We start from the raw sequence: 13,121 nt of genomic DNA, 5'->3' as shown, positions 1-13,121 counted from the left end.
GTATCATCGGTGCTGTACCTGACTATATGCAGCTACTGGGGAAAGGTCCCTGACTATGGGCTTTCCCTATAGCAGCCACAAGCTACAGTGAGTCGGGCCTATCTGGGGCCTAAGGCGGAAGCTCTGGCCTAGTCCAGGGGAGCACTGCTCCCTGGACACTACTTGCTCCTCAGAGGTCCATCTTCCGACTGGCGTGGTCTCCAGCGCGTGAATTGTATCAATCCTAAGAGCAGGAAAATCCGAGCCTTACAATTGGCTAAGCCTAGCCACCTGACTAACAGCCCCTATGCCTTCGGGGGGCTGTAGTCCCCGCTGGTACTATCTTCTGCGCATGCGTGCGCTTCTCTACTGGTCACCACACTTGGAGCCTCTCTGCGCATGCGCAAAGCTTACCGCGCACACGCAATCAAACATGGCGGTTCCCTGCAAAGGGGCCACCGGCGACGCGATCGCCTCCTCTGCCAGACAGCAGGTCCGCCTCGGTCTCCGGCGGCACCCGCACCACCCGCGGAACTCAGCAACCTCTCCCCGCTGTAGCGGATGTAAACGGGACACAGGGGGGAACTCTGCTATATACACATGCTCTCGCCCACGACTCCCTGCATCCTCCTCCCTGATAATGGTGTTAACCCATCAATTTAATGCAGACCAACCTTAAAATAAAATTCACCTCTTAAATTAAGCATCCCAATAGCGTCCACTCATGGCTCCTGTCCCACACCCACAGTCGCTCCTGCCAAGCACTGCAATCTACTGCACGTATTCCCTCTGTCTCTGTAAGTCTCCCAATTCACCACTTAGATTGTAAGCTCTCTGGGCAGCCATTTATTTTCCTATTGCCTGACTTTGCTGCACACATTGTATCAAAATGACCTGTACTATAGCTGTCAGCGCGATATAAATACAGATATACATGACAGTGAGAGTCCCAGCACAGAGTGCCTGCGAACACCTTCTTTCAGTAAGTGTGGGAGGGTCAGGGATGTTAGCCCTGCCCCTGTGTGCTCTGTATATACAGGGTAGGGGATGTTAGCCCTGCCCCTGTGTGTTCTGTATATACAGGGGAGGGGATGTTAGCTCTGCCCCTGTGTGATCTCTATATACAGGGGAGGGGATGTTAGCCCTGCCCCTGTGTGTTCTGTATATACAGGGGAGGGGATGTTAGCCCTGCCCCTGTGTGATCTCTATATACAGGGGAGGGGATGTTAGCCCTGCCCCTGTGTGATCTGTATATACAGGGGAGGGGATGTTAGCCCTGCCCCTGTGTGATCTCTATATACAGGGGAGGGGATGTTAGCCCTGCCCCTGTGTGATCTCTATATACAGGAGAGGGGATGTTAGCCCTGCCCCTGTGTGCTCTGTATATACAGGAGAGGGGATGTTAGCCCTGCCCCTGTGTGATCTCTATATACAGGAGAGGGGATGTTAGCCCTGCCCCTGTGTGATCTGTAAATACATGGGAGGGGATGCAGGGCCGGGCTGGCTTTCCATTCCCTCTTCCAATGACTGCAGGAGCTGCCCGGGAGAGTAGCAGGAGCTGCCCGGGAGAGTAGCTGGAGCTGCCCGGGAACATTAGCTGCGTCCCACACATGAGACTTTCCATCACCTCCTTGTGAGTCCTGAGCGATCGCCCTCAGCTGGTGCAGGTGAACATCTTCTCTTGGGGTTTGGGGGGTCACTGTGGTCACTGCTAAACTGGGTTGTGTGGCAGGGAACAAAGGGTTAATGAGACCATGTAGTGAGAGTTGGTGACAAGACCCACATGGGATTAGAATTGGAGCCTGGCATTGCTTTATCCCCTTGGTTATTGTGGGCGGCTGTATCCTCAGTAGTGCACGGGTTAAGTATGGCTGAAGTTCTCTCCGGTGAAGGGGTTACAGATTGCCCAGGCATTTCCTAAGCCTGTTCCAGCGGGGTGAAGTATTTCTCATGCAAAGTGGTTACATGTGAATCATTCAATCAAGGTGTCACTATTTGCTCGTGTGTCCCCCACCCTGGCTGTGGCAGGGTTAAATGTAGCTCAGGTGATCCCAAACAATACAGAGGTTAAATATTACTGGTTGGACCACTAGCAGTGACGAGGTTAATCGGTACCATCATGTCCCTGTCCCCCCCCCGGCACTGGTGGGATGGTCATTTTCATGCAGTCCATCCCAAAGGTGCCTGTCCTCCAGCAGCCAAGGAGCCCTGCAGCTTAGAAGGGTTAATGAACCGCCCTGCCTTTCTATTGCTTTGCAATGCATTGGCCGTGAAAGGGTTAATCACGTAGGTCTCACTTCTCCCCCAGTAAAATCTGCCTCAAGTTTCCTTATTGCCCCGGCGTGGATTGATTTTTTACTGCACTAACCGGCTCACCCCAGTGGGGTGCCAAAGCCATAACGTGCAAGTCCATGTCTGTATAAAGACATGACATTGGGGACAGAACAGGAGGCACTGCGCTGGAGCTGAGCTGCAGCCCGCATGCAGGAGTGGGGTGTGATTGTCATGTGGCATTGTATGATGAGAGAGAATGGGGAAAGCCTGGGCATGTGTATGTGCTCACATGTGGTATTATTATCTGCTGTCATGTGGTGATGTAACTGTGCTGAGCTGGAAAGCCTTTCCTTCCAGTGACTCTTTACTAAATGTGGCACACAGGCTGGGCTTTTTTATTCTGGCAACGTTTATAAATAGCTGAAAGTTGTAGAGCTGGATGAGGTTGCACTGTGCATTTTGGGACAGCAGATAGGTATATATCAGGCTGCTAAATCAGTCCATCCCATATCTGTAAAAGCGCCATGTGATTCTGGTCCCTGTGTCAGGATGTGGTCAAATCTTAATTCGTACCCGCCCCCCAAAAATTGGGGGCAAATATGTAATCACTTCTAAAAAATATTCATATTTGCTTTTTCTTTTCAAAGTTATTCTAAAAAAACAAATTAAAAAAATTAACTAAATTCTTAAAATAAGTATTTGAAGAGGTCCTATTTTATAGGTCAGCAGAAACGAAATAAATAGCAAAAATGTATAGATTCCAGCATGATAAAAATAAATAAAGATATGATTAACCCCTTAGCATGCAGGCCACTGCTGGTTTCTGGCAGACAAAGGGGTTGACTGTAGACTGCTTTGGTTTAAAGCGGCTATCCAAGCTGGTGATTTTTTATTTATTTTTTCCCAATTTTTTTAATTTTTTTTTACAAAGGATTGAAGCCATATCCGGATGCCATGTGCGCTGAAACACATTGATAAAAGCTGCACTGAATACTCTTTTAGGGGAAAAAAGTATGGACTGGAGTTGTCCACCCTTGCTATATGCCGAAGAGGCTGTGGGGATTTTGGCATGTATCATAAAATAAAGCATGAAGTCTGAAGTGGTTTAAACTTTTCTGCCTAATAATTCATCATTAGACATGTCTTCAAAGACAGTGTATTATACATAAAGGGCCACGTGACCTTGCACATTGAATTTTAAGATGCCAGAAAATGCTTGTGAAAGTTTCATAACCCCTTCCCCCAACCCTTTCACCCCAAAAAACGAATTCCGATGGGTTCTTAAACTTCAGCAAAAATGTTGCACATCACTTATAATAATTTGCATCACATGTAGGAAACACTTTCTAAGGTTTAAAAGCCAGAGCAAGCGGGTTTCTTCACATTGACACATCGCCCCCCTAATGTTTCCATTGTAATAAAATGCTTTGAAGTGTTTTTTTATTTTTTTATTTTTTTAACAATTTTCTGCATGACTTATTGTGTGATCTTCTCCTATATGTACAGGAGAAGGGATAAATCACACCTTTTCTCTCTCTCTGTTTGTGTAAAGTCATTATGATGCCATCATTAGCCCCCCAAAATACGTGGAGGACAATACTTGGATTTTTAAGGTAAAATAAAATATAAACATGCATTTTTAACTGAAAACAATAAAGCAAAAAGTTTATTTTATATTTTTTAGGAACCCAATTACACTGTGGCTTATTATATTCATGTACTTTTTTTGTCTGCTGCATGGGACTAACAAGGCTCTACTCTTGGTGTTGGCAAATGTGTAGTGATACTCAGTACAGCTATGCATTGCAGCATGCTCATGTTACCTTGGCAGAGTTAAAATCTCAGTACGCACCCCTGCTTTTGAATAATAAGCAAACACATGCTTGTGTTGAAGTTGAGTGTTGGCCCAGAAATCTCACTGGTTTATTAAAAAGGCAAAATAATTAACGAGATGTGGAAGTAAAGACTGCAGTTAATTGCGCTGGTCAGGAAATGCACAGCACCTGCATGAAGTTGTTTTAGGAACTTAAGCTGGCTCTGGGGAGAGCTCGGCTTCTTATTCTGAATCGCTTCTACTTGTTAGAATGGGATGGGAAAAGGGTTTTGGTATCACAAAATAGAAACAAGAGATAACACCTGCTTTCCCTCTGGATGACTGTGAGGTTTTGTCAGAAAGTATCATGTACATGTAATAGAAGCATCTAGTGCAGTGTTTTTTAACTTTGTTTTTTTTTGTTTGTTAAGGAAGCCTATAATTATGTTGTGAAACTCTGAGACACCCCAGCCCTCTCTAATAGCACGTCTGAGATACGATTCATTGTAAGGAACCCCAACCCTCTCTAATAACGCGCCTGAGATCAGATGCATTGTAAGGAACCCCAACCCTCTCTAATAACGTGTCTGAGATCAGATGCATTGTAAATTCGTCTGTATTTGGGGTACGATTTTCAAATGAATTGAACATTTCCAAGAACCCCTTTAGGGATGCCCGGGGAACCCTGTTGGAAAAACACTGATCTAGTTATTAGCTGAGAGAACTGCATAGTGGTAAATTATATAGAGTGAACGTGATCTGTCCAGCCATCCTTTGTTGGCTTCATATTAATTGCTGGCAGAGTTTCCTGCAACACTTTGCAGATAAGGTTGCAATGCGGCTGTACTTATTAACCCCTTTAGTGCCGGATGGTCCATAAACACCTTGAATTGCAGCACTTCCTGACTAAAAAAGCTGCTGATTTGGGCAATTCCATTAACTCTCCCCATTGGTGCATTTTTTTTGTATAATGAAGGATCCCATGTAAAAAAAGGCATCGTGATCTATATGTGCTTATGTTAGATTTTTTTTATTGCGTGTTAATTTAAAAGTGCAGTTTTATGTCGCCTTAATGGCAGGAGTCCATATTCATATTTTCCATAACGAGCTATGCTTTAGAAATCACAATGAAATAAATAGTTCCCCAATCGTATATAAAATCCAATATGCCTGCGGAGAGGTGAGCTACTTCTGGTTGGCCGGAGTATAAAACGCATGCCTCTCCCTTCCACCTCTGCTTCCCATTGGGAGGAAAAAGCTGAAGCACACGTAGGGAACTCAAGAGTCCAACATCTTGCAAAAGTACGGTAGGTTTATCAGTGCTAGCCCTGGTCTCCTTGATGATAGCCCTGGTCTCCTTGATGATAGCCCTGGTCTCCTTGATGATAGCCCTGGTCTCCTTGATGATAGCCCTGGTCTCCTTGATGATAGCCCTGGTCTCCTTGATGATAGCCCTGGTCTCCTTGACGATAGCCCTGATCTCCTTGACGATAGCCCTGGTCTCCTTGACGATAGCCCTGGTCTCCTTGATCATAGCCCTGGTCTCCTTGATCATAACCCTGGTCTCCTTGATCATAGCCCTGGTTTCCTTGATCATAGCCCTGGTTTCCGCCATCATAAGGTAGAACAAAAGTAGTAATATAGAGTAGGTGGTACTGCATCTTCTAAACCTTGAAACATTTTTTTCAACCTTATCAAACATGTAACCCAAAAGCAGGAATATTACGCAGTCAGGCTGCATTTTGGAAGACATTTTTCTTTCTAGTGGTTCAGTTGTCCAATGATTTCCCCCCAGCTACAGACGTGAGGTTAGGTATCCAAGTTGCAGTCTTGAAATCATTCTCAAGAATGAGTTCATTGGCTGCCTAGGTCCCAGTGACGCTGCTGCAGCTTCAAAAAACTAATTTTTTGTTTATTGAAACTGTAGCCAGCGTCAACTCCGGGCTTCGGAGACAGGGCAGCTGCTACCCTGACAACCAGTATTCAATTTGAATACATTGTGTCCCACGGCAGCTCGCACGGCAGCACATCCTCCCTCCGAAGCCTGCACCCTGAACAAGGCCTTAGTAGTACTCTCTCCCCCCCCCCCCCCCCCAGCACACCCTCTATTTTTGATTCGCAGGATGGGAAGCAAGGGGTCCCAGAACTAAACAGAACTCATTTCAGTTCCCGGGGACCCTTCGGTTACCGAGACATTTTACTGGTGAAGATGTCACAAGGCTTTCTGGTATTTAAATCCCACGTGTCACATGGGCGAATAGAAAGTCACCACTTCCTATTGGACAGGGTGATTTTGGAGATTTAATCGACCATTTTGTTTCTTCTGGAAGGGAAAGCAACGCGCACTTACCTTTTAGCGGGAAGTATCTTGGCAGCAGAAGATAATGTGTTTCAGCTCCGGCTGAGGGAAGAGGTGAAGCACTTAAGGCTGTTGGGAAAAGCCCAAAGATTTCAGCCCGGGCTCTCATAAGCACATCTCCTGTCCCTAGCACAGGGGTGGCCAACTTCAGGCCTAAAGGGCTATCAACATGTCAGGCTTTCAGGATATCCCTGCTTCAGCACAGGTGGCTGTCGAAGACTGAACTCCCACCTGTGCTGAAGCTGGGATATCCTGAAAATCTGACATGTTGGTGGCCCTTGAGGACTGGCGTTGCCCACCCCTGGTCTAGCAGCATCTTTAGTTTGAGAAACCGTCACCAAAAGGTTATACCCTGATACAGAACACATCCTGAGGCTCAGACGTTCTCCTTTATCAAAACGTTTCCAATAGGCAGGATTAAAGCCGTTGCCCTTTTGAAGGCCTGTGAAACGCAAAGGGTTTCAGGTTACGACCTTTACAACGGTTAATTTGTTTCATTTTGCACCCATCTTGTTATGACCGGATCTTCCAGCATAACATATACAACGGTTTAGGATGCAAGAGCAGCGAGATGATTAATGAAAGAAACATTAAGTGTGTTTTAAGAAGGAAAATGTAATGCTGTTAAGTAGCTTTTTAGCTCTGAGATTGTTCTACAATATTTAAATGACCCTTCGGGCTACACTAAGTGATCCAAGGTTGAACAAGAGCTTATTCTGCACAGTAGCGTGATGCACGTGTGCTGAGACGGATTGCACTGGTACTGTTGAGGCTTGCACTACTTTGCTATGAATAACCGAAGACATTTACATTATTACTAAGCTGTGCACCTTGACTTTAAATGGGGGTTGTTGTCAATTGGAAACATTGTAAATCTTTCCCGGATATATTGTCTGACAGATGTTATCATTCGGCGTCTCTCATGCAAACATGGATGAAGGTTATTTTGTATGTTGTCATATTTGTAGAGATACAGACAGATACAAACAGATAAGTTTGGAACTTAGACAAAATGGTGTAGCGTCACTAAATGTAAATATAGATAGAAATTTGGTGTTTATTAAAGATTAGGATTGTGGGGATATTTTTTTTTTTTTTTTGAGCCACTACCGTAGTCACTAAGAATGATTTATTTGCGAGTAGCAATATTCATCTCATTTGCATACACAAAGTTGCGTTATTTACATCGTAAACGCTATTTAACGATAATTTGTGTGTGGATGGGACGTCACACTTTTCTACCAATGGGTTATGTCATGTGACATGATTTCTTACAAAACCTTACAGCAGAAAGTTATTTGCCCCTTGGATGCCTGAGGCCACCAATGCATTGCAAAATAATACCCCCAGGCACCAAAGGGGTTACATACAACATAAACACCCTACAAATAAAGCACAAAAAGCATGACATCCATATGTGCATATATTAACCCCTTACTAGGCCTTGGGTTGACCATAATTTGCTGGCCACTAAGGGATTAATATATTTAATATGTTCTAAAATGTTAATATTATCTATTTTTATCACCTATTGTAGGTAGCTAGTCTTATTTTGCCTGTGTATTTAGTGACCATTTATATACATAGGCAAGATAGTTTCAACGCCAAGGCTGGGGTATGTGATATTTTAGCAGCGGCACGATATTACCAGGTATCGCAGGTTAGTGAATTAGTAATTCAGCGTTAATTACTCATGTACATACACTCACCAATGTGTGTAAGGGGTTAACTACATACCGACCCCCCCAAGTTTGTTCTAACAAAGGAGTAAAACAGAAAACCTATGCATTACCAGTGACTTGTAGTGGATCCCACCAAGGAGGTCATGATGGGGAAGATGTGACCCACGCCCCACACACACGCCACACCCTTTCCCACCCACACACACGCCACACCCTCCCCACCCACACACACGCCACACCCTCCCCACCCACACACGCCACACCCTCCCCACCCACACACACGCCACACCTTCCTCCCCACCCACACACACACACGCCACACCTTCCTCCCCACCCACACACACGCCACACCTTCCTCACCCACACACACACACGCCACACCCTCCCCACTCACACACACGCCACACCCTCCCCACTCACACACACGCCACACCCTCTCCACCCACACACACACGCCGCACCCACCCACACACACACGCCACACCCTTCCCCACCCACACACACGCCACACCCACACACACACGCCACACCCTCCCCACCCACACACACACACACCACACCCTCCCCACCCACACACACACACGCCACACCTTCCCCACCCACACACACACATGCCACACCCTCCCCACCGACACACACACGCCACACCCTCCCCACCCACACACACACACACGCCACACCCTCCCCACCCACACACACGCCACACCCTCTCCACCCACCCACACACACACGCCACACCCTCCCCACCCACACACACACGCCACACCCTCCCCACCCACACACACACGCCACACCCTCCCCCCACACACACACGCCACAACACGCCACCCACACACATGCCACACCCTTCCCACACCCTCCCCACACACACAAGGAAGAGTTGTACAAAACATACATGATTCTAATTTCTGTTAGCCATCTTATGATCAGGGATGTAATAACCTTGTGGCGACCCCATGGTCTCTGGTCTCAGTGAGGTCTTTGAAGTTTACAGAGCCTCACTCACCGTAACTTATCTGGGCACCTGCGATACATCACTCCCTCACCTTTAGCTGTCATTTGGGTATAAATCAGGGAAAGATGGTTGTAAAACTGTTATTTTGCTTCCTCTGTAATTGTTGAATAACTTGTCACATTTAATTCAAAAGGGACACACTAAACGAAAATAAAGTGAAACCCCTCCCTGCTGGAGCAGGGCAGCTCACTGTTTGTTGGTTAACCCCGTGTAGCCCAGTGTCCCTGGCTATATATTCCTGGCCCTAACATAAGTCCTGGTAAGGAGCAGGCAGTGTTAGGGTTAAACTCCTCTCACATGGGCCAGCATGAGTCTCCCCACTGGGATGTTAATTTGTTTCGGTTTCCAGGTGCTAGTCTGAAAACCGTTGGAGCATGTGCATTTTGTTTTCGGCGTGTGCGCACCGTCGCTCTTACTATGGACGAGGGCTTACTGTCACAAGGGCCTGCAGAGCGATGCATTCCAGGCCTCTCTGGCAGCAAAATGGTTAAGGGCAAATTAAGCCTCTCTACAAAATGGATTAATTTGCTTACATATGTAGCAGGGTATTTCTCCTCACCTTTTGGGCGAGTTGTCCAGCTCCGCTGACCGGTTCTGCGGAGGTGCATCGGCAAGATTGGGAGGATAGAACATTGACTTGATTATGCGGGGGCCATTTTGCGATTGGCAAAGACTGAAACAGAGAAACAGGATATCCTCTGGTGACTGGAGGCTGCATGTCAGAGCTGCCCGCGCTGCGGAAGGAGAAGGACTGCCCAGGGAGCCAGTCAGGCTACCTTGGGCTTGGACAGGGACACACACCCAGGCCCCAGTTAGTCCCTGTTCCCCAAAGAGGAGTATTGTAGGGCTGGCCAGTAGTCCAGGACTTGCTTGCGCAGTGAAGAAGCACCGGAGCAGAACGGCACGCTGCGGAGGATTGCCCAGGCCTGGAGGAATGACTGCGCTGTTGCCTGGAAGGAGAGAGGGGATTGTTGGGTGGCCCTGCATTGTGGGATCACTGATGCTGCTTCTCTCCTTAGAGTAATTCCCTGGTGTACACGAGTACCCAGGAAGGTACCCACTTGCATCACCAATACACAAGGGAGGGTAGCGCTGCCCTCACACTCACACTTGGTACTGTCTTGACGGACATCTTGCGGACTTAGGTGCCCAAGGGACATTGTGTTCCAAGACCATGAGGGGTTATAGCTTGCTCCTGGGGATAGGAGGAAAGGGGCTGATACCTTGTTTTGTTGGTGCTGTGCAGTGTTATGCATGTGTATTTGCTAGGACCCTGCTGGTAAAGTGTTATTGTGAGTGGTTATTTACGGTATATGCTATATATGTTCCCGTGACGTGCCATCCCGCCTATGCTGGGATCCCCACAGGTGGAGGTGCTGCACCCTCAAGCTCCCTATGAGCGGAGGCCCAGGCCTTCTGTGAGCCTGCAGGTTAGCACCATTACGTACATAGCATACAAATCTCCCTTAAAGGGAGGTGAAAGGGTGCTACACATATTTTAGTTTTACCTTCTACATGGAACTGCCCCTGTAGCGGATGTTTGTAAAAACAATAGTAATGTATTGCCTGTAGGGAAGGAAGCCAATTCTGGGTAAAAATCCAAGCGGTTTGGAGACAGAAAATGCAGGAAAATGAGATCAGACTACCCGTGTTGTGTGGCCAGGTTCCCCCTTGGGTTTCCCCGTTGGCTCCGCTTACCCCCGCTGCAACTGGGGAGAGTGCGGCGTGTTCGGGAGGCTGCGGGAGCAAGGCGGCGGGCTATGCGCACTCCCGTGAGTGCGGGTGGTTGGGGCGGTGACCGGTCGCCGGCGCTCCTCCGGTGGGACACCGGGAAGGGCGGCGCCATATTTCAAATGCCGCACAGTACAGTGATGGTGCAAGAGCGGCGGCCATTGCAGCAGGGGGCCCCACAGGGACTACAAGCCCCATCAAGCACAGGGGTTGGAGATCAGATGGCCCAGAGCAGCCAATAGGGCTGCAGGATTACCTGCTCAGCAAGTTGTTACATTTGGCGTGTTGAGAGAGCCACGCCAGTCGGAGCTGGGACATTAGAGGGTGAGGGTGTAGGCGCAGGGTGTCAGTAAGCCCCTGCATCAGGCCAGAGACCCCCTGTTAGGTCCCTACTCCCCAGTTCAGTTTGTGGCTGCTACAGGTACAGGCCCTTAGACAGGGACACTGCCCATTTAGCATTCAGAGTGGCAGGGACACAGAAGGACGCTGCACAGTAGTTGCGGCCTGTGGTCTGGGACCAGACAACCACCGCAAGGCACAGAGACGACCTTCATGGTGATATTATCCAAACCGGAATTCATCCCACGGGGAGGCGGACGCCATCGTGGACAACGTCGCTGGATCCGCGGACCCCTTCTCTTCAGTTGGTGATAAGAGTTGCTGGAGCGCCTGGAAGGTATAACAACAGTACACACTGGTGTGGGCAGCGCTGTCACACACTTTGGGTGGGTTGACTTTGTGGACACCAGGGTGGTTGGGTGTCATGGGGCAGCTCAGTACTTTGGGGTAAACCCCACGGGGGTGGGGGCACGGTGTGCGGGTACGGCCCTGCGAGGCCTGAGTGGTTCTGTATTATCATTATTATTATGCATGCAGTAAACTGTTATCAGTGTGTGTATTTCTTATATTGTCCTGTGACGGGGTTATCCAACACTGTTAGGATCCCGCACAGGTGGAGGCGCTGGCATCAGAAGGCTCAGATACACCCAGGCTCCCAGCAGCGGAGGTTCAGGCCTCCTCTGAGCCACAGGTAACGCACCACATACACAGCAGCTGCCATATCACCCAGGGGGTGGGGGAAAAGTGTGCTAAATAAGTATTTGCTGCCGCAGGGCCTACACAGCACTACAATGCCAGCAAAGTAACCGGTATAGCCAGTCATAATGGTAACATAGGCAGAAACAAAATATATACAATTAGAGGTCTTGGGAGGCTATAAAATAATAAAAAGGGAAGGATCACTATAATGAACGTTACAAAATACTGTACGTTTTCCGCTGTCAGAGGTGTCTGTTATTCATGCATTGCACATCTCCTTGGCAGTGGAGGTATTAACCAGCCATTATAAAGAATACTTAGGCACAGGTCCACAAAACCTCCCAGGGTGGCATTTTTGCTATTGTCCACTCTCTCTCTCTGGGGTTCCGTGTGATATGGGAGATCCTTGAACCACAAGCTTTAAGGGATAGAGGAAGTACTCTGGGGATTCGTGGTACCAGTCGGTGCGGAAGGGGATCAAGCACAGATTGTCTCAACTGTATTTAGAAGATTCATTCCTGTAAGTAGGCATTGTCTACATTGGCATTTATAGTGTGTAAAGGGAAGCTATTAAGACCAGGAGTACTGCGCAGTGGTGTGCCTTTATATCATTTCCAGGTAGATTGTGATGTTGCAGCAGTGAAGAAAATCTTCCGACATCATCTTCATAATTTGGACTCTCTGGGGGATTCTTAAGAGACTGTTTTTGTTTCCTATTAACACAGTGTAATGTTGAGCGCCAGGTATCCTTTTTTTTCTTTACCGTACTATTGTATGCAGGTTGGAGGTAACTTGCATTGTGGGAAGCCTTTGGCAGCTCCGTCCTTTTGTTAACACAATTGGTTTTTCACATTTGTTGTTTTAATTTTTGCACAGTCTTATAGTATTTGTTGCACTTATACATCACAGGTTAAGCGCTGGTTAGTTAGGGTTCAATTTTATTTTCAACTAAAATGAGATTGCAAGGATATCTTGGTGTTCTTATAAATTCGCCCTTGACAAAGCTGTTGCGAAACGTACATCGGGCGTTACATCCTGTCATGGTTGTGCTGATTTGCCACAAGCGACTCTAATCTTATGGAGACCCTGTGATTTGCTCATCCCACCTGGAGAGCCTCTCCAGCAGTATACAGTACGTGAGAGGCCTTCATGGCCAGTTACTATTAATATTCTTTTATTCTTCTATACTGCAATTGGTCCGGGAGTTTAGTACTTTAGGGGCGTTATACA

The 13,121-nt window shown here is 47.5% G+C and overlaps 1 protein-coding gene across 2 annotated transcripts in view; it reads left to right on the top strand.

Moving 5' to 3' along the window:
• Positions 1-1,433: 1,433 nt before the first annotated feature.
• PDZD2 (PDZ domain containing 2) overlaps positions 1,434-13,121 on the top strand; it is a 385,311-nt gene continuing 373,623 nt past the window's right edge. For both annotated transcript variants that reach the window (XM_075587491.1, XM_075587482.1), the window contains exon 1: positions 1,434-1,646. The gene's annotated coding sequence lies outside the window, so the exon portion shown is untranslated. The remainder of the gene's footprint in view (positions 1,647-13,121) is intronic.

The sequence above is a fragment of the Ascaphus truei genome, chromosome 1, assembly GCF_040206685.1.
Source record: "Ascaphus truei isolate aAscTru1 chromosome 1, aAscTru1.hap1, whole genome shotgun sequence".
NCBI classification, from domain to species: domain Eukaryota; kingdom Metazoa; phylum Chordata; class Amphibia; order Anura; family Ascaphidae; genus Ascaphus; species Ascaphus truei.
The sequence above is the reverse complement of the archived record's forward strand: the minus strand, read 5'-3'. Positions and strand labels throughout refer to the sequence as shown.